Below are 27,082 nucleotides of genomic sequence, written 5' to 3'. Positions count from 1 at the left end.
GTTGTTAATCCACGTTTTTAACACTTCAGAGTGCATATTCGTCACCTGAGATCTTGTTGAAATATAGATTCTGATTCAGTAGGTCGAGAGTGGGGCTTCAGATTTTGCTTTTCTAACAAGTGGCCAAGTGGCTTCTGATCCATAGACTATACTTTGGGTAGCAAGGTGCTCACACTGGCTTCCACTGCCTGGGATATCAGGGTCCTGCCCCAGGGGACTCTGATGTACTTGGTCTGGGAAGTGGCCTGTGCATCAAGAATTTTAAAAGCTGCACAGGCGACTTTAACGGCAGAAAAAGCTAAGAACCTTTGTGCTAAAGTGCATGATGTTTTATAAATTTTAATTTTTGTATTATTGGGAGCCCTAATATGGTCCCTTTTGCCTGTTTCTTGCCCTATTGTACACTCTTCATGACAAACATCCATATATATGGTGGGAATCAGAGTGAGCCCTTTATCCTGCTCTTGTCCATCTCTGACGAATGAGAAGTAGTTCAAGATGGAAAGAGAAGGATCAGGTAAGCCGGATTGGAGAATAAGCTAATCGTGTCTAGGGGGCTCTTTACAAGGAAGGTTGGTTGAGACAAAATGGGCGGATTACCACGGAAATTTGTCACAGTAAAACTCATTTCCGGGCTTGGCTTGGGGCAACATAGACAAAAATCTTCCTTCCTGAGTCCTGGCTGAACCTGACAACCAGAGAAGCGGCAAAGGATTTTTTTTCCTTCTCAATACACAAGGTGACACGGTTGGCCAAAATGCAAGAGAGAATTCCAATGGCAAAGTCTAGACATGCGGTCTTTTCCGCCAAAGCATAAAGTACAACATGGAACTTAAAAGTGACTGGAGACTGATGATAAAGATGGTGATGTTTATGGTAATGATGACGACCAGATAGACGGCTAACACATAAAGTACTTCTACTGTGCCAGGTGATGTTCCAAGAGATTCACAAACATTAACTCGTTTAATATTCACAGGAACCCAGTGGAGTCGACACTTTTATTATCCTTATTTTAAATGTGAGGAAACTGAGGCACAGAGAAATTAAATGCCTTAACCACAGTTAAGATGAGTGGCTAAACTGGCATGTGAACCCAAGCAAACTGAGGTTAAGAAACCCTACAGCAGAGAAGCAGGTCTGTTGTTTCCTTGGGAAATCTTTTTACTGGGGAATAATTTCTTTCTACCCATAGCCAAGACAAGGTAATAGGCTAACGCCTCTCCACATGTAGAAAGGAGAAACCAGCGGCCACACTGAAGTTAGGAACAGGCTTATTCTGAGACAAGCTCTGAGCAGACACAGGTGGCCACAGTCTGGAATGAGGTAATGGTCCAGGTGGGGCCAGCAGCCCTCCGGATGTTCCAACACCTCATCCCATCCTCTGAGTGTTAGCTGCCCTGGGTGTGGGGCTGCCTGTGCCATAGTCTCTCTCCACGCTTTTGCTAGTGAGTTTATCCACTCTTATGACCCCAGCACCATCAAAAGGATGATGTCTCCCCTTGTTTATTTTCAAACCTGATATTCCACCTTGTTACTCAACCAAACTCTGGTCCACTCCCCCAAAGCACAGTGAAGCCAGTCTACTGGCATTGGTTTGGTGAAAGAAAGTACATTTTTTATTACAGACCAAGCAAGGAGAACCAGCCACTCATGCTGAAAAGACCCGAACTCTCCAGCTACTTTACGGGGAGGGTTTTTAACAACAGTGTGAGGGAGAGGGTCTCGGGGTGTATGATCAGCTTGTGCTCAAGTCTCTGATCGGTTGATGGTGAGGTAACAGGGTGATGTTTTCAGGAATCTCAGTCATCAGCCTTATGGTTTCAGCAGGTCTGGGTTATACATTCTTGTGGTCAGCATGTAGTTAACTTTTTCTACCTGGTTGGGTTTTAGTATCTGCAAAACAACTCAGGGATATGGCTCAGGATATTATCTAAAGCCCTGGAGAAGAAACTGAAGGTCCTTGACTTTGTTTTATGGCTAAGCTCTTATTTTGTCTTAGTTGACTGTTTTCATTTGTTTCTGCACATTCTCGCTTCTCTGATGCAATTTGCTCTAAGCTTTTCTACAAACAAGAGGTGGGAGGGGGGCCTACGGGGTCCTATCCCCAGAAATGACCCGCAGAGTAGTGCTTGATTTCAACCTGAGATTCACATTCAGTTTTCTGGCTACGTGCAAGACATTTCCACTTGCATATCTAATAGGCATCTCAGACTTACATGACAGGCTTTCCCCCATCGTTTTTGTATCGCTGCTAATGTTCCCAGATGAATTTATAGCAACACCTTCAACCCACGTGTTCAAGTCCAAACACTGGAACGTAGATTATTTTCCCTCATTTCCCATTCCTCACCTCTTGCCCATAGCAAATCTTGTGTCCTTGTCCAAAATCCATCTGGAATGTGTGCAGGTCTCTTCATTTCCTCAGTGACCACTGTATTTCAACCCACCACTCTCTCTCTGGACCTGCTACAATGCCTCCTAACTTGTCTCCCAGCCTCAACTCACCCTCACTCCCCTACATTCCTCAAAGCAGTCAGAATCACTGGCTTAACATTCAGGGAGTTTTATTCTATTTTATATTCAGTATCAAAAATTTGACCTTCACAGTGAGCACATATTTTTCAGCCCTCCTCATGAGGTAATTTGAGCTTTTTTTGGTACTGTGTTAGTTTAATGGAAGAAAGGATACAATGGAAGGGGGGAAAATATATATATATATGTATGTATATATACATATGGATGTTTTTTAAGGGCAATTTGCATGACTAGCATGTGACCTAGGAAGTCACTCCCATGCCTATGGGAAAGTCAGCCTCTGGCTCAGTTACCATTATCACTGTTGTCCTGGGTGACATTGTCATAGAGGGACCCTGCCATACCTGTTCAGGACCCCAGGCTGCTACCCAGAAATGATAAATGTTCACATTCACATAATTTAATGAACTAAAAGTTTTCAGGAAAAGTTGAAGACACCCTTTATTTTATTTCCTGTCCAATCCGATTCTTCACTTCTTCCTAAGAGGCAACCAGTATTTTGTATTCCATACTAAGGTTTTTTATATATTGATATATAATTTTACCATGCACAGGTACCCACATAGACTAGGGCTTAGAAGACCCACCCCACCCCACCCCTCTACACTGATTTTGTTTATAAGGGGAAGATCGATTTTGTGTTTTCCAGGGTCCCAAGGAAGACCATCTCCCTCCCTCTGTGGTGATCCTGAGCTGCATGTGGACCAAGCCGGGATGTGTTCAGAGACTCCTGGATGCCTGCTTTAAAATTTAAAAGGTGAGAGATTTGCCCACATGAATCAACCAGAGACCTTTATTTATTTATGAACCAATAACTTTATTGGAAGAAACGGAAAAACTGGAAGAAAAAAACTTAAGTGAACTTCTTCTGCAAGGGCACTATTGCCGTCTGCATGGCAGGCACGGTGACCAGGGCTCTGGTCACCCCATGGCTCTGGGGAAGTCCAGTCCAGGCTCAGTTCTTGTCGCTGTCGCCCAGGGTGAGCTTGTCAAAGAGGTACCCTGCCAGGTCGACGTCCGGGGCCCCCATCATGCTCAGGGTGGTGACACGACCCTCCAGCTCTCGGATGAACGCCACCTGCTGGCGGAGGTAGTGAGTTTCCAGGAAGTGGTGCAGGTGGGGGTTGCTCTTGTCGGTGACCAGCTGGTACAGGTGGAGCAGGCGTTCACAAGCTTCTCCAGGAACAAGGCGCACTTCATGGCCTTGAGGCCGCTCTTCCACTTGTCCCTGACTGGCTTCCTGATGTGTTGGAAGTCGAGGCGGCCCCCGCGCTGGTTCTGCGGGCGCATCAGGCCCTGGGCCCGCCCGCTGTGCTCGTGCGAGCGGCGCAGGAGAAACCGGGTGAAGTGCTTCAAGGCCACGTCGTCGCGGTCGAGGTAAACGGCCGCGGCCAGGCACACGAAGGAGGCGTGGAGCTCCAGGGTGAAATGGCTGTTGATGGCGGCCTCGCAGTCGGGGTGGTAGCTCTGGCGCACCTGCGAGGGCGGCGCGGGCAGCGTGGCAGGCCTGAAGGCCAAGGTGAAGGCGAAGCCGCTGGGCCCGCGGTAGGTGCCTCAGAGCACTCCCATGTGGTCGAAGACGGCGGCCGCTCTGCGATGGACTGGAAGGCGCGTCCATTACCCGGGTTTGGGAGGGGGGAAAGGAGTTTCCGGTTCCGTTACGGGGGGTGGGGTCAGGGGGCGGGGGGTTGGGAGGGTGGATGTGCATGGAGGGCGGGGCGCGAAAGCTGTGTCCCAGGTTCCATCCAGGCCTGGGTGAGGCAGGCTGACTGCGCTGAGCACCTGGCATCTATTAATCTTTAAATTTTGCAGTAATATTTCTATTTTCCCAGGACTTTCTCTTGTTCTCTAATTGCTCCCTTTTACAGCACCCTGTTCTCATTTTATAAACCGACTGTCTTCCTTAAAATTCTGAGAATATGAATTTGGATTTTTTTGGTAAATTCTTTTCCGTTTCCTGTATTATATTTATTTTTTCTCCAGAAATACTTCTGTTTGTTCATCGTGATCTTCTCTTTCACTTTCCTCAAGTATCTGGCAACCATTTGTCCATTCATATTTGGGAGTAAAGGACTCATGTGATTAGCCTAGGTAACTAGCATGGATCTGATCTACAGTTGGGACGTCCATTTCATTAATAGGCATCTCCTCTGTATGGGAGAGTGGAGCATGTCAATTAGGGAGCAGTCTTCTCCTTTGCGAGTACGTGGCATAAAACTCTCAGGTAGTATAGGGACCCTTCCAAATGCCCAAAGCATGGCATTTCTCTGACATCGGAAGACTTAAGTGGATCTCTCTTCAGATAGATGTGTCCTTCTGTTTTGTTTCCCTTCTGTTGTGCGGGTCTGCAGTTGTCTCAAATCTGCTCTAATTTGGGTTCACTTCCTGGACAAGTAATTCACTGTCTTTGGAGTATAGTTTTGGGAGATTAACACAGATCAGATGCCACTTTAACTTTGTCCAACGTAAGAAAGATTGGCGTAGGGTCAGAGCATGGTAGCGGCAAACAGAACTGTTGTTCTGAGAGTAGTTCTTTAATCTAACAGTCCACTCAGTACCTTCTGCACTGCTTTGATTTCATTGACTCTGTTCTTGAACTTTCTTTGAATGTGCTCGGCTTTCTACTACAGGTATATTGTTTTATTTTCCTTTATTTTTAAAACTTGAAGTATAGTTGATTTACAGTACTATATCAGTTTCTGGTGTACAACATAGTGATTTAATATTTTTATAGATTATACTCCATTCAAAGTTGTTATAAAATATTGGCTCTCTTCCCTGTGCTATACAATATATCCTTGTAGCTTGTTTATTTTATACATAGTAGTTTGTACCTCTTAATCCCCTACCCCTATCTTGCCCCTACTCTTTTTTTTTTTACATCTTTATTGGAGTATGATTGCTTTACAATGGTGTGTTAGTTTCTGATTTATAACAAAGTGAATCAGTTATACATATACATATGTGCCCATATCTCTTCCCTCTTGTGTCTCCCTCCCTCCCACCCTCCCTATCCCACCCCTCTAGGCGGTCACAAAGCACCGAGCTGATCTCCCTGTACTATGAGGCTGCTTCCCACTAGCTATCTATTTTACGTTTGGTAGTGTATATATGTCCATGCCACTCTCTCACTTTGTCACAGCTTACCCTTCCCCCTCCCCATATCCTCAAGTCCATTCTCTGGTAGGTCTGTGTCTTTATTCCCATCTTACCCCTAGGTTCTTCATGACATTTTTTTTTCTTAGATTCCATATATATGTGTTAGCATACGGTATATGTCTTTCTCTTTCTGACTTACTTCACTCTGTATGACAGACTCTAGGTCCATCCACCTCACTGCAAGTAATTCAATTTTGTTTCTTTTTATGGCTGAGTAATATTCCATTGCATATATGGGCCACATCTTCTTTATCCATTCATCTGTCGATGGACACTTAGGTTGCTTCCATCTCCTGGCTATTGTAAATAGAGCTGCAGTGAACATTTTGGTACATGACTCTTTTTGAATTATGGTTTTCTCAGGGTATATGCCCAGTAGTGGGATTGCTGGGTCATATGGTAATCCTATTTGTAGTTTTTTAAGGAAGCTCCATACTGTTCTCCATAGTGGCTGTACCAATTCACATTCCCACCAGCAGTGCAAGAGTGTTCCCTTTTCTCCACACCCTCTCCAGCATTTATTGTTTCTAGATTTTTTGATGATGGCCATTCTGACTGGTGTGAGATGATATGTCATTCTACTTTTGGTTTGCATTTCTCTAATGACTAATGATGTCGAGCATTCTTTTATGTGTTTGTTGGCAGTCTGTATATCTTCTTTGGAGAAATGTCTGTTTAGGTCTTCGAGCCATTTTTGGATTGGGTTGTTGGTTTTTTTGTTATTGAGCTGCATGAGCTGCTTGTAAATTTTGGAGATTAATCCTTTGTCAGTTGCTTCATTTGTAAATATTTTCTCCCATACTGAGGGTTGTCTTTTGGTCTTGTTTATGGTTTCCTTTGCTGTGCAAAAGCTTTGAAGTTTCATTAGGTCCCATTTCTTTATTTTTGTTTTTATTTCCATTTCTCTAGGAGGTGGGTCAAAAAGGATCTTGCTGTGTTGTATGTCATAGAGTGTTCTGCCTCTGTTTTCCTCTAAGAGTTTGATAGTTTCTGGCCTTACATGTAGGTCTTTAATCTATTTTGAACTTATTTTTGTGTATGGTGTCAGGGAGTGTTCTAATCTCATACTTTTACATGTACCTGTCCAGTTTTCCCAGCACCACTTATTGAAGAGGCTGTCCTTTCTCCACTGTACATTCCTGCATCCTTTATCAAAGATAAGGTGACCATATGTGCGTGGGTTTATCTCTGAGTTTCTATCCTGTTCCATTGATCTTTCTGTTTTTGTGCCAGTACCATACTGCCTTGATTACCGTAGCTTTGTAGTATAGTCTGAAGTCAGGGAGCCTGATTCCTCCAGCTGCGTTTTTCGTTCTCAAGATTGCTTTGGCTATTCGGGGTCTTTTGTGTTTCCATACAAATTGTGAAATTTTTTGTTCTAGTTCTGTGAAAAATGCCATTGGTAGTTTGATAGGGATTGCATTGAATCTGTAGATTGCTTTGGGTAGTAGAGTCATTTTCACAATGTTGATTCTTCCAATCCAAAAACATGGTTTATCTCTCCATCTATTTGTATCATCTTTAATTTCTGTCATCAGTGTCTTATAATTTTCTGCACACAGGTCTTTTGTCTCCTTAGGTAGGTTTTTTCCTAGATATTTTATTCTTTTTGTTGCAATGGTAAATGGGGGTGTTTTCTTGATTTCACTTTCAGATTCTTCATCATTAGTGTATAGGAATGCCGGAGATTTCTGTGCATTAATTTTGTATCCTGCTAGTTTACCAAATTAATTGATTAGCTCGAGTAGTCTTCTGGTAGCATCTTTAGGATTCTCTGTGTATAGTATCATGTCATCTGCAAACACTGACAGCTTTGCTTCTTCTTTCCCCATTTGGATTCCTTTTATTTCCTTTTCTTCTCTGATTGCTGTGGCTTAAACTTCCAAAACTATGTTGAATAATAGGGGTGAGAGTGGGCAACCTTGTCTTATTCCTGATCTTAGTGGAGATGCTTTCAGTTTTTCACCATTGAGGATGATGTTGGCTGTGGGTTTGTCATATATGGCCTTTATTATGTTGAGGAAAGTTCCCTCTATGCCTACTTTCTGCGGGGTTTTTATCATAAATGGGTGTTGAATTTTGTCGAAAGCTTTCTCTGCATCTATTGAGATGATCATATGGTTGTTCTCCTTCAATTTGTTAATATGGTGTATCACGTTGATGGATTTGCGTATATTGAAGAATCCTTGCATTCCTGGAATAAACGCCACTTGATCATGGTGTATGATCCTTATAGTGTGCTGTTGGATTCTGTTTGCTAGTATTTTGTTGAGGATTTTTGCATCTATGTTCATCAGTGATATTGGCCTGTAGTTTTCTTTCTTTGTGACTTCCTTGTCTGGTTTTGGTGTCAGGATGACGGTGGCCTCGTAGAATGTGTTTGGGAGTGTTCCTTCCTCTGCTGTATTTGGAAGAGTTTGAGAAGGATAGGTGTTAGCTCTTCTCTAAATGTTTGATAGAATTCACCTTTGAAGCCATCTGGTCCTGGGCTTTTGTTTGTTGGAAGATTTTTAATCACAGTTTCAATGTCAGTGCTTGTGATTGTGATTGGTTTGTCTATATTTTCTATTTCTTCCTGATTCAGTCTTGGCGAGTTGTGCATTTCTAAGAATTTGTCCATTTCTTCCAGGTCGTCCATTTTATTGGCATAGAGTTGCTTGTAGTAATCTCTCATGATCTTTTGTACTTCTGCAGTGTCAATCGTTACTTCTCCTTTTTCATTTCTAATTCTATTGATTTGAGTCTTCTTATTTTCTTGATGAGTCTGGCTAATGGTTTATCAATTTTGTTCATTTTCTCCAAGAACCAGCTTTTACTTTTATTGATCTTTGCTATCGTTCCCTTAATTTCTTTTTCATTGATTTCTGATCTGATCTTTATGATTTCTTTCCTTCTGCTAACTTTGGGTTTTTTTCTTCTTCTTTCTCTAATTGCTTTAGGTACAAGTTTAGGTTGTTTATTTGAGATGTTTCCTGTTTCTTAAGGTAGGATTGTATTGCTATAAACTTCCCTCTTAGAACTGCTTTTGCTGCATCCCATAGGTTTTGGGTCATCGTGTCTCCATTGTCATTTGTTTCTAGGTATTTTTTGATTTCCTCTTTGATTTCTTCAGTGATGACTTCGTTATTAAGTAGTGTATTGTTTAGCCTTCATGTGTTTTTGTATGTTTTACAGATCTTTTCCTGTAATTGATATCTAGTCTCATAGCGTTCTGTTCGGAAAAGATACTTAATACAATTTCAATTTTCTTAAATTTACCAAGGCTTGATTTGTGACCCAAGATATGATCTATCCTGGAGAAAGTTACATGTGCACTTGAGAAAAATATGTATTCTGTTGTTTTTGGATGGAATGTCCTATTAATATCAATTAAGTCCATCTTGTTTAATGTATCATTTAAAGCTTGTATTTCCTTATTTATTTTCATTTTGGATGATCTGTCCATTGGTGAAAGTGGGGTGTTAAAGTCCCCTGCTATGAACGTATTACTGTCGATTTCCCCTTTTATGGCTGTTAGTATTTGCCTTATTTATTGGGGTGCTCCTATGTCAGGTGCATAAGTATTTACAATTGTTATATCTTCTTCTTGGATTGATCCCTTAATCATTATGTAGTGTCCTTCTTTGTCTCTTCTAATAGTCCTTATTTTAATATCTATTTTGTCTGATATGAGAATTGCTACTCCAGTGTTCTTTTGGTTTCCATTTGCATGGAATATCTTTTTCCATCCCCTCACTTTCAGTCTATATGTGTCCCTAGTTCTGACGTGGGTCTCTTGTAGACAGCATATATATGGGTCTTGTTTTTGTATCCATTCAGCCAGTGTGTGTCTTTTGGTGGGAGCATTTAATCCATTTACATTTAAGGTAATTCTTGATATGTATGTTCCTATTCCCATTTTCTTAATTGTTTTGGGTTTGTTTTTGTAGGTCTTTTCCTTCTCCTGTGTTTCTTGCCTAGAGAAGTTCCTTTAGCATTTGTTGTAAAGCTGGTTTGGTGGTGCTGAGCTCACTCAGCTTTTGCTTGTCTGTAACAGTTTTAATTTCTCCATCAAATCTGAATGAGATCCTTGCTGGGTAGAGTAATCTTCGTTGTAAGTTTTTCTCCTTCATCACTTTAAATATGTCCTGCCACTCCCTTCTGGCTTGCAGAGTTTCTGCTGAAAGATCAGCTGTTAACCTTATGGGGATTCCCTTGTGTGTTTTTTGTTGTTTTTCCCTTGCTGCTTTTAATATGTTTTCTTTGTATTTAATTTTTGACAGTTTGATTAATATGTGTCTTGGCGTGTTTCTCCTTGGATTTATCCTGTATGGGACTCTCTGTGCTTCCTGGACTTGATTAACTATTTCCTTTCCCATATTAGGGAAGTTTTCAACTATAATCTCTTCAAATATTTTCTCAGTCCCTTTCTTTTTCTCTTCTTCTGGAGCCCCTATAATTCGAATGTTGGTGCATTTAATGTTGTCCCAGAGGTCTCTGAGATTGTCCTCAGTTCTTTTCATTCTTTTTTCTTTATTCTGCTCTGCAGTAGTTGTTTCCACTGTTTTATCTTCCAGGTCAGTTATCCGTTCTTCTGCCTCAGTTATTCTGCTATTGATCCCTTCTAGAGTATTTTTAATTTCATTTATTGTGTTTTTCATCATTGCTTGTTTCCTGTTTAGTTCGTCTAGGTCCTTGTTAAATATTTCTTGCAGTTTCTCTATTCTTTTTCCAAGATTTTGGATCATCTTTACTATCATTATTCTGAATTCTTTTTCAGGTAGACTGCCTATTTCCTCTTCATTTGTTAGGTCTGGTGGGTTTTTATCTTGCTCCTTCATCTGCTGTGTGTTTTTCTGTCTTCTCATTTTGCTTACCTTACTGTGTTCAGGGTCTCCTTTTTGCAGGCTGCAGTTTCATAGTTCCCGTTGTTTTTGGTGTCTGTCCCCAGTGGCTAAAGTTGATTCAGTGGGTTGTGTAGGCTTCCTGGTGGAGAGGATTAGTGCCTGTGTTCTGGTGGATGAGGCTGGATCTTGTCTTTCTGGTGGACAGGTCCACGTCTGGTGTTGTGTTTTGCAGTGTCTGTGGCCTTATTGTGATTTTTGGCAGCCTCTCTGCTAATAGGTGGGGTTGTGTTCCTGTGTTGCTAGTTGTTTGGCATAGGGTGTCCAGCACTGTAGCTTGCTGATCGTTGAGTGAAGTTAGGTGTTTGTGTTGAGATGGAGATCTCTGGGAGATTTTCGCCGTTTGATATTGCGTGGAGCTGGGAGGTCTCTTGTGTACCAGTGTTCTGAAGTTGGCTCTCCCACCTCAGAGACACAGCACTGACTTCTACCTGGAGCGCCAAGAGTCTTTCATCCACACGGCTCAGAATAAAAGGGAGAAGAAGTAGAAAGAAAGAAAGAAAGAGAATAAAAGAAAATAAAGTAAGATAAACTAAAATAATGTTATTAAAATAAAAAATAATTCTTAAGAAAATTTTTTTTTTGAAAAGTAAAAAAAAAAGAAAAAACGGATGGACAGAACCCTGTGACAAATGGTGAAAGCAAAGCTATACAGACAAAATCTGACACAGAACCATACACATACACACTCACAAAAAGAGGAAAAGTGGAAAAAATAATAAATCTTGCTCTCAAACTCCACCTCCTCCATTTGGGATGATTCGTTGTCTGTTCAGGTATTCCACAGATGCAGGGTACATCAAGTTGATTGTGGAGGTTTAATCCGCTGCTCCTGAAGTTGCTGGGAGATATTTCCCTTTCTCTTCTTTGTTCGCACAGCTCCCGGGGCTCAGCTTTGGATTTGGCCCCACCTCTGCGTGTAGGTCGCCGGAGGGCGTCTGTTGTTTGCTCAGGGAGGACGGGGTTAAAGGAGCCGCTGATTCGGGGGCTTTGGCTCACTCAGGCCGGGGGGAGGGAGGGGCACGGATACGGGGCGAGCCTGCGGCGGCAGAGACCAGCAGAAGGTTGCACCAGCCTGAGGCGCGCTGTGCCTTCTCTTGGGGAAGTTGTCTCTGGATGACGGGATCCTGGCAGTGGCGGGCTGCAAAGGCTCCCGGGAGGGGATGTGTGGATAGTGACCTGTGCTCGCACGCAGGTTTCTTGGTGGCAGCAGCAGCAGCAGCCTTAGCGTCTCATGCACGTCTCTGGGCTCCGCTCTGTTAGCCGCGACTCACGCCTGTCTCTGCAGCTCCTTAAAGCAGCGCTCTTAATCCCCTCTCCTCGCGCACCAGGAAACAACGAGGCAAGAAAAAGTCTCTTGCCTCTTTGGCAGCTCCAGACTTTTTCCCAGACTCCCTCCCGGCTAGCTGTGGGGCACTAGCCCCCTTCAGGTTGTGTTCACACTGCCAACCCCAGTCTTCTCCCTGCGATCCTACCGAAGCCCAAGCCTCAGCTCCCAGCCCCCGCCCACCCCGGCGGGTGAGCAGACAAGCGTCTCGGGCTGGTGAGTGCTGGTCGGCACCGATCCTCTGTGCGGGAATCTCTCCACTTTGCCCTCTGCACCCCTGTTGCTGCGCTCTCCTCCACGGCTCCGAAGCTTCCCCCCTCCGCCACCCGTCTCCGCCCACGAAGGGGCTTCCTAGTGTGTGGAAACCTTTCCTCCTTCACAGCTCCCTCCCACTGGTGCAGGTCCCATCCCTATTCTTTTGTCTCTGTTTATTCTTTTTCCTTTTGCCCTACCCCGGTACGTACGTAAGGAGTTTCTTGCCTTTGGGGAGGTTTGAGGTCTTCTTCCAGCGTTCAGTAGGTGTTCTGTAGGAGTTATTCCACGTGTAGATGTATTTCTGATGTATCTGTGGGGAGGCATGTGATGTTCGCATCTTACTCTTCCGCCATCTTTCCCCTCTCTGCCCCTACTCTTTTCTTTCTCCTTCTTCCCTCTTCCTTTCCATCTCCCTTTTCCTACTAGTGGAGCCTATTAACCACTAGTTTGTTCTTTATATCTGTGAGTCTGTTTCTGTTTGTTACATTCAATCATTTGTTTTATCTTTTAGGTTCGAAATATAAGTGATAACATACATTATTTGTCTTTCTCTGTCTGACTTATTTCATGAAGCAGAATACGCTTCAGGTCCATCCATGTTGTTGCAAATGGCAAATTTCATGTTTTTATAGCAGAGTGGTATTACATTGTAGTATTACGTACACACATCTTTATCCATTCATCTGTTGATGGACACTTAGGTTGCTTCCATGTCTTGGCTATTGTAAATAATACTGCTGTAAACATTGGGGTACATGTATCTTTTCAAATTAGTGTTTTTGTTTTCTTCAGATATATGCCCAGGAGTAGAATTGCTGGGTCATATGCTAGGTCTATTTTTAGTTTTTTGAGAAACCTCCATACTGTTCTCCATGGTGGCTGCACCAATTTACTTTCCCACCAACAGTGTATAGGGTTTCCTTTTCTTCACATCCTTGCCAACACTTCCTATTTGTGGTCTTCTTGATGGTTGCCATTCTGACAGGTATGAGGTGATTTCTCAAGGGTTTTTGATTTTCATTTCTCTAATGATTAGCTATGTTGAGCATCTTTTCATGTGCCTGGTGGCCATCTGTATGTCCTCTCTGGGAAAATGTCTACTCACTTCTTCTGCCCACTTTTCAATTGGGTTGTTTGGGTGTTTTTCTTTGTTTTTTTTTTTGGATATTGACTTGTATGAGCTGTTTACATATTTTGCATATTAACCCCTTATCACCCATATCATTTGAAAATATTTTCTCCCATTCATTTGGTTGTCTTTTTGTTTTGTTGATGGCTTCCTTTGCTGTGCAAAAGTTTTAAGTTTAGTTAGGTCCCATTTGTTTATTTTTTCTTTTGTTTCCTTTGCCTTAGCAGACAGGTCCAAAATACTGCTACCATTTATGTCAGGTAATGTTTTCTCTTCTATGAGTTCTGTGGTTTCTGGTCCTGCATTTAGGTCTTTAATCCATTTTGAGTTTGTTTTTGTATATGGAGTGAGGAAATGTTCTAATCTCATCCTTTTACACATAGCTGTCTAGTTTTCCCAGTACCACTTATTGAAGAGACTGTCTTTTTTCCACTGTATATTCTTGCCGCCTTTGTTCTAGATTAATTGACCATAATGTGCATAGCTTTATTTCTGGGCTCTCTATTCTGTTCCATTGATCTATGTGTCTGTTTTTGTGCCTATTTTAGCTACTGCTTTGATACTGTAGCTTTGTAGTATAGTCTGAAGTCAGGGAGCATGACAGCTCCAGCTTTGTTCTTTTTTTCTCAAGATTGCTTTCGCTATTCAGTGTCTTTGTGGTTCCATATGAATTTTAGGATTATTTGTTCTAGTTTTGTGAAAAATGTCATGGGTATTTTGATAGGGATTGCATTAAATCTGTAGATCGCTTTGGATGATATGGACATTTTAACTATTAATTCTTCCCATCCATGAACATGGGATATTTTTCCATTTCTCTGTATCATCTTCAGTTTCCTTCAGCAGTGTTTTTATAGTTTTCAGAGTGTAAGTCTGTCACCTCCTTGGGTAAGTTTATTCCTGTGTATTTTTTGATGTGACTTTAAATGGGATTGTTTTCTTGCTTTCCCTTTCTGATAGTTCACTCATTACTAATTCAAGTTTACTACTAGTGACCAGTCTGTTCACATTGTTTATTTCTTTCTGATTCAGTCTTGGAAAATTGTGTATTTATACAAGTTTATCCATTTATTCTAGGTTGCCCAATTTGTTGGCACATAACTGTTCATAGTATTATGATTTTTGTATCTTTGTGGTATCGGTCATAATTTCTCCTCTTTCATTTCTTGTTTTGTTTACTTGGGTCCTCTCTTTTTTTTTCTTGAGGAACATGGCTAAAGACTTATCAGTTTTGTTTATCTTTAAAAAAAACAGCTCTAGGTTTTATTGATCTTGTCTACTGTGTATTGAGTCTCTATTTCCTCTCTGATATTTATTATTTCCTTCCTTCTACGGACTGTGGGCTTTGTTCTTATTTTTATAATTCCTATAGATGGTAGGTTAGGTTGTTTCTTTGAGATTTTTCTTGTTTCTTGAGGTACGCCTCTATCACTATAAACTTCTCTTGTAGAACTGTTTTCGTTGCATCCCATAGATTTTTGTTGTTGTTATTTTGGGGGGGCATGCACTGCGCAGCATGTGAGATCTTAGTTCCCCAACCAGGGATCTAACCCACACGCCCTGCATTGGAAGCATGGAGTCTTAACCACTGGACTGCCAAAGAAGTCCCCTCATCCCATAGATTTTGGAAAGTTGTGTTTCCATTGTCATTTGTCTTGAGGTATTTTCTGATGTCCTCTTTGATTTCTTCATTAACCCATTGTTTTAGTATTTTCCCATTTTTCTTCCTGTAATTGATTTCTAGTTTTATACTACTGTGGTCTGAAAAATGCTTGATATAATTTCTGTTCCCTTAAATTTGTTGAGGTTTTTTTTATGGCCTAGCATGTGATCTATCCTGGAGAATGTTCCATGTATACTTGAAAAGAATGTATATTCTGCGGCTTTTGAGTAGAATGTCTTATAGATATCTAAGCCCAACTCTTCTAATATGTCATTTAAGACTACTGTTTCCGTATTGATTTTCTGTCTGGATGATCTGTCCGTTGATATAAGTGGGGTGTTAATGTTCCCTACTATTATCGTATTATTGTCAATTTCTCCCTTTATGTCTGATAATACTTGCTTTATATATTTAGGCGCTCCTATAATAGGTGCATATATATTAACAAATGTTATATCCTCTTCTAGTATTGACGTTTTATCATTATATAGTGCCCTTCTTTGTCTTTTGTTATAGACTTTGTTTTAAAGTCTCTTTTGTCGGATGTGAGTATTGCTACCTCCACTTTGTTGTCATTTCCATTTGCATGAAAAATCTTTTTCCATCCCTTCACTTTAAGCCTGTGTTTGTCTTTAGCTCTGAAATGAGTCTCTTGTAGGCAGCATATAGATGGTCTTGTTGTTTTTTTTTTAATACAGACATCCACCCTTTTTCTTTTGATTGGAACCTTAAGTCCATTGATATTTAAAGTGATTTTTGATAGGTATGTACTTATTGCCCTTTTGTTATTTGTTTTCTGGTTGTTTTTATAGTTATCCTCAGTTCTTTTCTTCTTTTAGTTTATTCCCTTGTGGTTGGATGGTTTTCTTTAGTGACGTGCTTGTGTACCTTTCGCTCTAGTTTTTGTGTATATGTTGTAGGTTTTTGATTTGTGGTCACCCTGGGGTTCAGATATGTTGACCTGTAACTATATCTACCTGTTTTAAACTCGTAGTTATTTAAATTCAAATACATTCTAAAAGATCGACAGTATGTTAACTCCCCTCCCCTACATTTTGTGTTTTTGATGTCATATTTTACATCTTCGTATTTATACCTTAATGGTTATTGTATTTATATTTGATTTTTCAATTTTTTGTCTTTTAACATTTGTACTAGCATATTTAAGTGGTTGATCCGCAGCCTTTACTATATATTTGCCTTTACTAGTGGGATTTTTTCCTTTTCTATAGATTCTTACTTCTTGTTGTAGCCTTTGATTATCTACCTAGTGGAGACTCTTTAACATTTCTTTTAGGGTAGGTTTAGTATTGATTAATTCTTTTAGTTTTTGCTTCTCTGGGAAGTTCTTTATCTCTCTTTCAATTCTGAATGATAATCTTGCTGGGTAGAGTATGTTACGTTGTAGGTTTTTCCCTTTCATCACTTCAAATATATCATGTCTCTCCCGTCTGGATTGCAAAGTTTCTGCAGAAAGATCAGCTGATAGCATTATAGGTGTTCCTTTGTATATGACTCTGTTTTTCTCTTGCTGACTTTAGAATTCTTTCTGTGTAACTTTTGCCATTTTAATTATGATGTGTCCTGGTATAGGTCTTTTTGCTTTCATCTTGTTTGGGACCCTCTGTGCTTCCTATGCCTAGATAACTGTTTCCTTCTTCAGTTCTGGGAAGTTTTCATCCATAATTCTATCAAATTCATTTTTGACCCCCCCCTTTTTTTTACTCTTCTCCTTTTGGGACCTCTATAATGAGAATGTTAGTGCACTTGATGTAGTCCTAGAGGTCCCTTCAATTGTTCTCATTTTTTAAACCTGATTTTTTTTTTGTTCTGATTAAGTGGTTTCCATTATATCATCTTTCAGATTACTTATGCATTCTTCTATATCACCTTGTCTGCTGCTAATCCCTTCTAGTTTTGTTTTTTTTGTTTTTGTTTTTTTTCATTTCACTTATTGTATGCTTTGGCTCTGACTGGTTCTTTTTATATTTTCTAGTTCCTTGTTAAAATTCTCACTGTGTTCATATATTCTTTTTTTTTTCATATATTCTTTTCTGTAGTTCAGTTAGCATTTTCATTACTAATTCTTTGAACTCTTTATATGGTAAATTATTTTTCTGTTTCAATATTTTTTTCAGAGTTTTTTTCCTTGTTCTTTTGTGTGAAACAAATTCCTTTGTCTTCTCATTTTGTTTAATTTTGTCTCTATGAAATTAAGTGAAACAGTTACCTATCCCATTCTTTAAGGAGTGTTGTTGTGTGGGAGCATCCCTGTGCAGTTTGTGTGTGCCCAGTAGCTTTGGTGGCATAGCTGAATCTGAAATGAGCACAAGTCACATCTTCCCCCAGGGTTTCCTGGCAACTATCACCTTGGTGGGCAATGGGGCTGGAGATGGAGGAGCTCGAGTCAGAGCCAGATATGAGGTGGGGCTTCTGCCGTGCTCAGTGGCCAACACCACCCTATTAGGGGTGGGGTTGTGTCCCAAGGTGCTGGAGCAGAAGACTAGAAAGTCGGCTCTGAGCTAGTTATGTTCCCTCTAAGTGTATGCTATCCTTTCTCCCAGCATCGGCAGTTTTGCCCTGGAAGGGAGCAGTGCTGGATCAAGAGGGGCCAGAGTGGGTTCCTGGTGTGGGCTGGGCTTCTGCTAGGGTGGTCCCAGCACACCAGTCTGAGTTCCAGATGTTCCTGATCTGCTGCCTCCTGTATGCCAGCAGTGGCTGCCCTTTCCCCACTGAGATGTAGTGCTGGTTCTGAGCCAGCTCCATACCCCCCAACTATGCACTCTCTTCAGCAATGGCAGCCTTTGCCCTAGTGGGGTGCTGCACCATGGAGCAAGATGGGCCAGAGCAGGCACTTTGTGTGGACTGGGGCATGCACTGGGGTGGTCACAGGGAACTGGCCAGGGTCCCAGTCAGTCTCAATCTGCTTCCTCCACCTTGTTTTGACAGCAAGCAAACGTGTACATGAGTGAAATCTAAGTATCTCACAGCACCCTTGCCAGTACTATTGGTCTTCAAACCAGCCAAGGGGACTCATCTTCCTGGTGTCATACCCTAGGTCTGGGGTGCCCAATATGTGGTTTGAACCACTCACTCCCCAGGGAGGACCTCCAAGCATGTGTAATCCTCCCCCTTCTATGTTCCCTACTAAGGGCACAGGTCCCAATCCTATTGCTTCTCTTCCCTTCCTTCCTGACTGTGTGTATCTTTCTTCCAGCCTTCATTGTAGAAGAGCCTTTCTGCCAGTCTCCAGTTTGTTTTGAATGAGAATTACTCCACGTGTAGATGTATTTTTCATCTGTTCATGGGGGGAGGTGAGCTCAGCCTCCTCCTACTCTGCCATCTTGATCTCCCAGTAGCCTACTGCAGGTATTTAAAATTCTCTGGTTTTATCATTGTGAAAGCATCTCCTGTTTTTATCTTCCAAGCATTCCTCACAATCTCTGGTTTGCTAACTATATCCTTTGTCATTTGTGTACGTGTAGATAGTAGTTTTTGTGTCTAGTCTACCACTATGAGTAAGTTATCACTTTTTACTTTTTGAAAATACAAATACTTATTTTTTGAAAAGTTAATGCATCTGTATGGCTTAAAACCCACATAGTTTTCTCTCTCTAGTCAATCAATGGCGTATTACTTGTTGTAATCAGGAGAAGAAAGAGGAAGAAAAAGAAGAAATAATACTCATGTTAAGAAAATCATAGACACATAAGAGAGGAATCTTTAGAAACATATTCTTCAGAAGCATATTATTTTTGAGTACATGTGGAGCATTTACCAAGACAGACTGTATTCTGGGCCACACAACAGGTCTCAATAAATTTTAACAGATTCAAATCATGTGAGATATGTTCTCTGACCACGATGGAATTAAACTAGAAATCATTAACAGAAAGATGTCTGATAAATCCCCAAATATTTGAAAACTAATAGTAAAGTACACTTCTAAACAATCCAAAGGTCAAAGAAGAGGTTAAGGGGCATTAAAATTATTTTGAATGGAATGTAAGCAAAATACAACATATCAACATTTGTGAGATGGAGCTAAATCAGTGCTTAGATGGAAACGTATAGCCCTAAATGCCTATATTTAAAAAAAAAAGGAGTCTCAAATAAATTATCTAACTTCCAACCTTAAGAAACTGAAAGAATGAGGAACAAAATAAATCTAAATCAAACAGAGGGAAGGAAGAGTTTGTTGCAAGCCAGGAAGTGTTTTATAACCTGGGACAAAGCTAAGATGTTGAGGACTCCGAATAAAGCAACGGTGAAGCATGTCTACTGTTATTGGGGATTGGCCCCAGGGAGAGGCCAGTGGGCCATATTTAGGGTCTGTGGTTGAGCTGGTCATTTCAAATAGAAGTCTCAGTGAGAACTCTTTCTACCGTATGGTGACAAAAGATACTGAATCAAAGACCTAGGACAGACTGAGGGTTCCTTTTAGGCTTTGGGCCAAGGTAAATTGAGGTGACTACCCAAGGCTTGGTCCTTTGAATGACATGTACCTGTATGCCTGGAAGCAAGTGACTGGAGAAAAAGAGCCAATTCAAAATCATATATCCTTCTTGTCAGTTATCTTTCTAACTTCCTGCCCCTAGGGAAAAAAATGGAAATCCAACCTTCATGCTAAGATTGCCCTTGAATAATGATACTTCTCCTTTCTAGATTTTCCTTGATGTTTCTTTTAATGTTATTTTACCTGTGTCAAAGTGTTCAGAGTAAGAAGAGAGCTAACAGCATAATTTTACTTAGGCTCTGCCCTGGCCCTCTCACTGGGGAGGATCTACATATTCATATAAAAAATGAAGAAGAATAGACATGTGCTGCTGCTTTCTAGAGGTGATGTAATGGTTTCTCCCCAGGCCAAATTCGACATAGAATGTAAATTTAAAAGAGGAGTGGTAGTGATGGTGGTGGTCATAATGGTGGTTTGGTGCATGTCAGAGAGAGAGAGTGTGTTTGTGTGTCTGAGTGTATATAGGCTAAAGTCACAGTCCAGGGAGTTCTGGAGAGTTCAAGTTGACAGTCTTAAGATCTGTGATAAGGACACAGAATTTAAGTTAACAAGTCAAGATTGCTTAGATATTATCATATATGCCCATCAGAGCTGAGATTATGTTCACCTTTCATTCCTTTAGTTTCACTCTCTCTTTCCTTTATTCTCAGTTTTACTCTTCCTCTTTCCTTCAGTGAGTAACTAGAGATCCAGAAAGTGAAGTGATTTGGGGAAAGATGAAAAAATCATATTTATTTAGCAACAGAACAACCTAAGGAAAGTGGAAGAATTAAAGTGGCATAGTGTCAGAACCCGAACCAGACAAAGCCATCACAAGAAAAGAAAATCACAGACAAATAACATTAATAAACATTGCTGCAAAAATTCTGAACGGAACACTAGCAAACTGAATTTAGCAACATATAAAAATGATTACATACCATGATCAAGTGGGCGTTATCCTAGGAATGCAAGGCCGTTTCACCATATGAGAATCAGTCAATGCAGTGCATCATATTAATAGTATAAAGGACAAAAACAACATCTCAATAGATGGGGGAAAAGAATTTAACAAAATCCACCACGCTTTTATAAACAAAACAAAACCAAAACCAAAACCAACTAAGAAGAAAAGGAAACTTCCTAATCCCCCACAATTAACATCATACTTAAAGGTAAAAAACTAAGTATTTCCCCTAATGTCTGGAACAAGCCAAAAATGTCTGTTCTCAGCACATCTATTCAACATTGTAGTGGAGGTTCTAGCCAGGTATATTAGGCAAGAAAAAGAAATAAAAGGCATTCAAATAGGAAAGAAAGAAGTAAAATTATACTTTTTCTTGGAATCATATGATATGTAATTATATCTCAGTAAGGTTATTTTTTTAATCAAAGGAACAGTGTGTCAGCCAAAGATCAGGCTGTGCAATGGAGATGAAATTCAGAGTAGTGACTACGCAGCTCATTTGTCATGAAATAATATTACTTTCATGATTTGGCAATACTGAAGGAAGCAAATTTTCATGTTAATGATGGCTTCTTTTCTACCACCCAGCAGTATAATAAGATGAAGAAAGCATTCAGAAAAAGGGGCTTAATACTTCTTAAGGGAAAAGGAACCTGGTAAAATTGAATTCATCAATAGTTACTTGTTAATTTCTGTATGTGAGGCTCTGTTCTAGGTATACCATAGAAGAAAGAAATCCTTGAGAAACAAATTCCTAGCCTATAAATATTTTGTCCTTAACATAGGTTAAATTTGACTTTTCGGCCATAGTCATAGTAGATGTACTGTTTGTTTTCGCTTTTGTTTTTCCTGTAACATGCTTTATTCATCCGTCTTGAACAGTGGCTCTTGGTGGCCACTAGATGGAAGCCTAACAACACCCCACATTTTCAAATGCTTTTTTTTTTTTTTTTTTTTTGTAATCACTTGATTTGTTCAAACTAGATTTGAGGCATGAGCAAAAGCTGTCATTGGCTTTTTTTTTTTTAAGCTGTCGTTGGCTTTTAAAGTCTGAATTGTCATCTGTGTTTATTGCATAATTGCCCAGTGTGAGTACTTTATTGTTGCTGTCACTCATTGCAGTCATCCAAACCATAAGTCAGTCTAGGTCTGCCACCTGTTTGGAGACCCAAGATAGAGTGAGCTTGGGCTCTTACCATTCACCTTCTCCATGCCACTCCAGGAACTCTGTTGTACTCTCTTTCCTTGTGGTAGGTTGTATTATTTACTCACATTTCTTTCTTCCCTCCCTGTCCTAATCATGACTTCACTGGTGGTGGTAAATACTTCCTTGCTCCCTGATCTTGGGTGTCCCAAGTCAACTTTTTTAGACAGTAGTATGTGAGAAGACATAAGGTTTGCCAAATTTGACCAAAAGATGTAAATGTCCCTGCATGGTTGGGCTTGGCCTCTTATGTATCTTGCATCCACCATTTGAAGAACATGTCCTGGGCACATTGCAGAATAATGGGACATGTAGAACAGACATGAATCCAGCCCAACTAAACTCAACCCATACATAGCCAAACCTAGCAGGTACCAGCTGACTCCAGCAAAAGTCATTCTGTAGACCTGTGAATGAGATTTTGAGGTTGCTTGCTAGACAGCTTTACTGCAGCAAAATTGCCTAAGGCAGCTCCCCCAAAATGCAAGTTTCATACCTATTATACTAACAGCAGCCAGAATTTTGTTACTCTCAGTTATGCATACAGTGGCTATTAGCCATTGCAGATTGGTGCCTGGTAAAGTCAATTTTCATGTTCTAATTCACCTTAGCAAATGGTTTAATAAAAATTTGTCAAAGAGGAACTTTACCTTTATGTAGTTTCTAAGACTCAGTTACCATGAAAACCAGTAAACTTCAAGGAGCAACATGGCACTGTATTATACACACAAAGAAAAAAGTACCTCCTAGGTGCAAGTTATTTGGCTTTATTTCTTTTTTTTTTTTTTATAGAACATGTACAGTCTGTTTCTTGTATAAAGTAACTTGCGGTGGAGATGGTAGACAGGCACATGAAAAGATGCTCAACATCACTAATCATCAGGGAAATGCAAATCAAAACCACAATGAGCTATCACCTCACATCTGTCAGAATGGCTGTCGTCAAAAAGCACAGAAGTAACAAATGTTGGAGAGGGTGTGGAGAAAAGGGAACCCTCGTGCACTGCTGGTGGCAATGTAAATTGGTGCAACCACTATGGAAAACAGTATGGAGGTTCCTCAAAACACTAAAAATGGAGCTACCATATGACCTCGCACTTCCACTTATGAGTATACATAGGAAAGAAACAAAAACACTACTTCGAAAAGATACATGCACCCCAATGTTCATAGCAACATTATTTACATTAGCCAAGATGTGGAAGCAACCCAAGTGCCCATCAACAGATGAGTGGATAAAGAAGATGTAATGTATATATGTATATATATATATACACACATACATATATATGTATATGTATATACAATGGAATACTACTCAGCCATAAAAAGAATGAAATTTTGCCATTTGCAACAACATGGATGGACTTGGAGGGCATTATGCTAAGTGAAATAAGTCAGACAGAGAAAGACAAATACTGTGTGGTATCACTTATATGTGGAATCTAAAAAATAGAGCAAACTAGTGAACATAACAAAAAAAGAAACAGACTCATGCATATAGAGAACAAATTAGTGGTTACCACTGGGGAGAGAGCAGGGAGGAGGGGCAATATAGGGGTAGGGGATTAACAGGCACAACCTGGGCTTCCCTGGTGGCGCACGTGGTTGAGAGTCTGCCTGCCAATGCGGGGGACACGGGTTCGTGCCCTGGTCTGGGAAGATCCCACATGCCGCACAGTGGCTGGGCCCGTGAGCCATGGCCGCTGAGCCTGCGCGTCCGGAGCCTGTGCTCCGCAAAGGAAGAGGCCACAACAGTGAGAGGCCCGCGTACCGCAAAAAAAAAAAAAAAAAAAGAGGCACAACCTATTATATATAAAATAAGCTACAGGGATATATTGTAAAACACAGGGAATATAACCAATATTCTATAACAACTATAAATGGAGCATAACCTTTAAAAACTGGGAATCACTACATTGTACACCTGCAACTTAGGTAATATTGTATATCAACTATATTTCAATTAAAACAGGAAAAAAAAAGTAGCATGTGGTAGGCAGAATAATGTCCCCCCAAAGATATTTACACCCTAATCCCTGGAATTTGTGAATATATTACTTTACATGCCAAAAGGGAATTAGTCTGTGTGATTAAATTAAGAGCTTTGAAATGGGGAGATTGTCATGAATTACGTGGGTGGGCAAAATCTATTCACATGGGTTCGTAAAAGAGGAGAGATTTCCCAGTCAATAGTCAGAGGAAGATGTAACTACGGAAGAATAGTGATAGAGATGGTCATTGCTAACTTTGAAGACTGAGGAAGACGGATACAAGCCAAGGAATGTTGGAAACCTCTAGAAGCTGGAAAAGACAAAGAAACAGATTTTACCCTGGAGCTTCCGGAAGGAATTAAGTCCTGATTACACCTTAATTTTAGCCCAGTGAGACCTGTGTTAGACTTCTGACCTACAGAACTATAAGAGAAATGTATGTTGGTTTTTTTGGTTTTTTCCCATGGAACATGTTCCTTGATTTGATTTGATTCACAATGTTGTGTTAGTTTCAGGTATACAGCAAAGTGAATCAGTTGCACATATATCCTTTTTTTTTTTTTTTTTTTGTGGTACGCGGGCCTCACTGTTGTGGCCTCTCCCGTTGCGGAGCACAGGCTCCGGACGCACAGGCTCAGTGGCCATGGCTCACGGGCCCAGCCGCTCTGCGGCATGTGGGATCTTCCCGGACCGGGGCATGAACCCGTGTCCCCTGCATCGGCAGGCAGACTCTCAACCACTTGCGCCACCAGGGAAGCCCTATCCTTTTTTTTTAAAGATTATTTTCCTGTATAGGTCATTATAGAGTATTGAATAGAGTTCCCTGTGCTATACAGTAGACGCTTATTAGTAATCTGTTCTATATACAGTAGTGTGTATATGTCAATCCCAATCTCTCAATTTATCCCTCCCTGCTGGTAACCATAGGTTTGTTTTCTACATCTGTGACTCTATTTCTCTTTTGTAAATAAGTTATTTGTACCATTTTTTTTAGGTTCCACATATAAGCGGTATCATATAATATTTGTCTTTCTCTGTCTGACTTACTTCACTCAGTATGACAGTCTCTAGGTCCATCCATGTTGCTGCAAATGGCATTATTTCATTCTTTTTTATGGCTGAGTAATATTCCATTGTACATATGTACCACATCTTCTTTATCCATTCCTCTGTCAGTGGACATTTAGCTTTCTTCCATGTCTTGGCTATTGTAAATAATGCTACAGTCAACATTGGCGTGCATGTATCTTTTCAAATTATGGTTTTCTCTGGATGTATGCCCAGAGTGGGATTGCTGGATCATATGGTAGTTCTCTATTTAGTTTTTTAAGGAACCTCCATACTGTTCTCCATAATGGTTGTACCAATTTACATTCCCACCAACAGTGTAGGAGGGTTCCCTTTTCTCCATACTCTCTCCAGCATTTATTGTTTGTACACTTTTTGATGATGGCCATTCTGACTGGTGTGAGGTGATACCTCCTTGTAGTTTTGATTTGCATTTCTCTAATAATTAGAGATGTTGAGCATCTTTTCATGTGCTTTTTGGCCATCTGTATGTTTCTTTGAAGAAATGTCTATTTAGGTCTTCTGCCCATTTTTCGATTAGGTTGTTTGTTTTTTTTGATATTGAGCTGCATGGGCTGTTTGTAAATTTTGGAGATGAATCCCATGTCATTTGTTTCATTTGCAAATATTTTCTCCCTATCTGTGAGTTGTCTTTTCGCTTTGTTTATGGCCTTTTATGTTACCCTTGATTTCAATACTGTACTTCTGACTTACAGATGACATTTCTGTATATATATGGAGGTGGTTTTCCATCCTTTTTCAATGGGAAAGATCAATAGCATATTGTCAAGGTAAAGAAGAGATTTGGATTGCCTTTCCTTGTTGGACTAAAACTAGTTTTAGGGAAAGGTGTTTGACCCCCTTCTCCCAACCTAGTTTTCCTTGGTCAATTCAACTAATAGGCATTACTATTTCTATATGCTTATTTCCAACGAGAGTGTACTTTGTGAGGGCTGCACAGTATTTTATCCCCCCCTCCCCTCTCAACAGTTTGGAACACATAATAGGTCTCAAATAATTGTTTAGTAGATTAACTACTAGTTACTTGGATTAACTAAACCAGCACTTCAAATGTGGCCCACAATTACCCACTGCCATTTTTTTCTATTATTATTAGTTTTTAATTGAAGTACAGTTGATTTACAATGTTGTGTTAATGGCAAGTATTCCAAATTACAGGTAAGAATTGTTTTTTCTATTCATGCTGGAGTCGAGGGAATAAATAAATGCGCTCTTTGTTTCCCTCTTGAGCCAAAAACCAGTTGAGACATAAGACACAAGAATCAAACAGATAAGCGAGAAAAATAACAGCTTTGTCACTCTAAGATTGAATTGTACAATGAAATGGAACATATGGCCATAATGAGTCCCCCAGAACCTCCCTGCCTGACAGCATGTCTGAGAATGCAGCCTCCCACTTGCAGGGGGAAATCATTCCCGGGGAACTTACCACAGGGAGTTTGTGAGAGAGGGTGAATCTTTGGGGTGGCGGAGGAGAGAGAGAGAGACAGACAGACGGATGGACAGAGAAGGGGTAAAGCTACAGAGCCACACTGTGTTTGTTGGGTCTCCTGAGAGGGCGACTCTGAGACACAGGAGTGCAAAACTTTTATTGAGAGGTAAAGTTTTGAAAGATAAAAGAAGGAGAAAGCACAATTGGGCAGGAGAGCCTGGGATCTCAATGCACATTTGGCAGGACGTCTGCCAACCCATTGGGGAGCTCCACAGCAAGCACTGTCTATTAAAGGGGTACCACCTTGGGCTGAAATGCCAGGCCTTGGCACTCCTGCTACGTTCAGTCATTGGTTGGGGCTGCCCAAGAAGAACATGGCTTTCAAAATCTGGAGGCTGTCAACTAACTTCACTCGTTGCAACTCACTGTCAAATTCTTTCTTGAAGGGGGATCTGAGTGGCATCCCTCCAGGGCTGCCACACAGACCTACTGTGTTCCTTTTCCTACTGTCTCTGATTAGAAAAGTTACTCTTTCATCCCTGAAGAGGAATGGACAAGGGAGCAGAGAGAAGCTAGCTATGTTGCTCCCATGTGTTTCTTTCTCAAGGGATGAAGTGGAAACACAGAAAGAAATACCGGTTAAGGAAAGGTCCTTTACACAAACGTGAGACATAAGAAATAATTCCCTCTGCTTCTTGCAACCAATACCATGTCATCCCACTTGCCTTCTCAAAAGGTCCTGTTAACTGGAGACCTTTTTATGTTGCCGAGCTAGAGATCTGGAGGGGACTCTGCGTAGCAAGAGGAAAGAGAAAATAAGTAGGGGTGAGGATGACAAGAATGGAGCCAATGACGCTGGGCACTGTATGGAGGAAGGACAGAGAGAAAATCATTGTATCAAAGAAGGCTAAGAAGGGATTTGGGAGAAGATAAATGTCAGAGATATT

General features: G+C 40.7%; 1 pseudogene; it reads right to left on the bottom strand.

The window, feature by feature from the left end:
* Window positions 1-3,493: 3,493 nt before the first annotated feature.
* LOC117310216 (ferritin heavy chain pseudogene) lies at window positions 3,494-12,515 on the bottom strand (annotated as a pseudogene).
* Between the last annotated feature and the right edge of the window lie 14,567 nt (window positions 12,516-27,082).

The sequence above is a fragment of the Tursiops truncatus genome, chromosome X (assembly GCF_011762595.2).
Source record: "Tursiops truncatus isolate mTurTru1 chromosome X, mTurTru1.mat.Y, whole genome shotgun sequence".
NCBI classification, from domain to species: domain Eukaryota; kingdom Metazoa; phylum Chordata; class Mammalia; order Artiodactyla; family Delphinidae; genus Tursiops; species Tursiops truncatus.
This window is presented reverse-complemented; position numbering and strand designations above follow the sequence as displayed.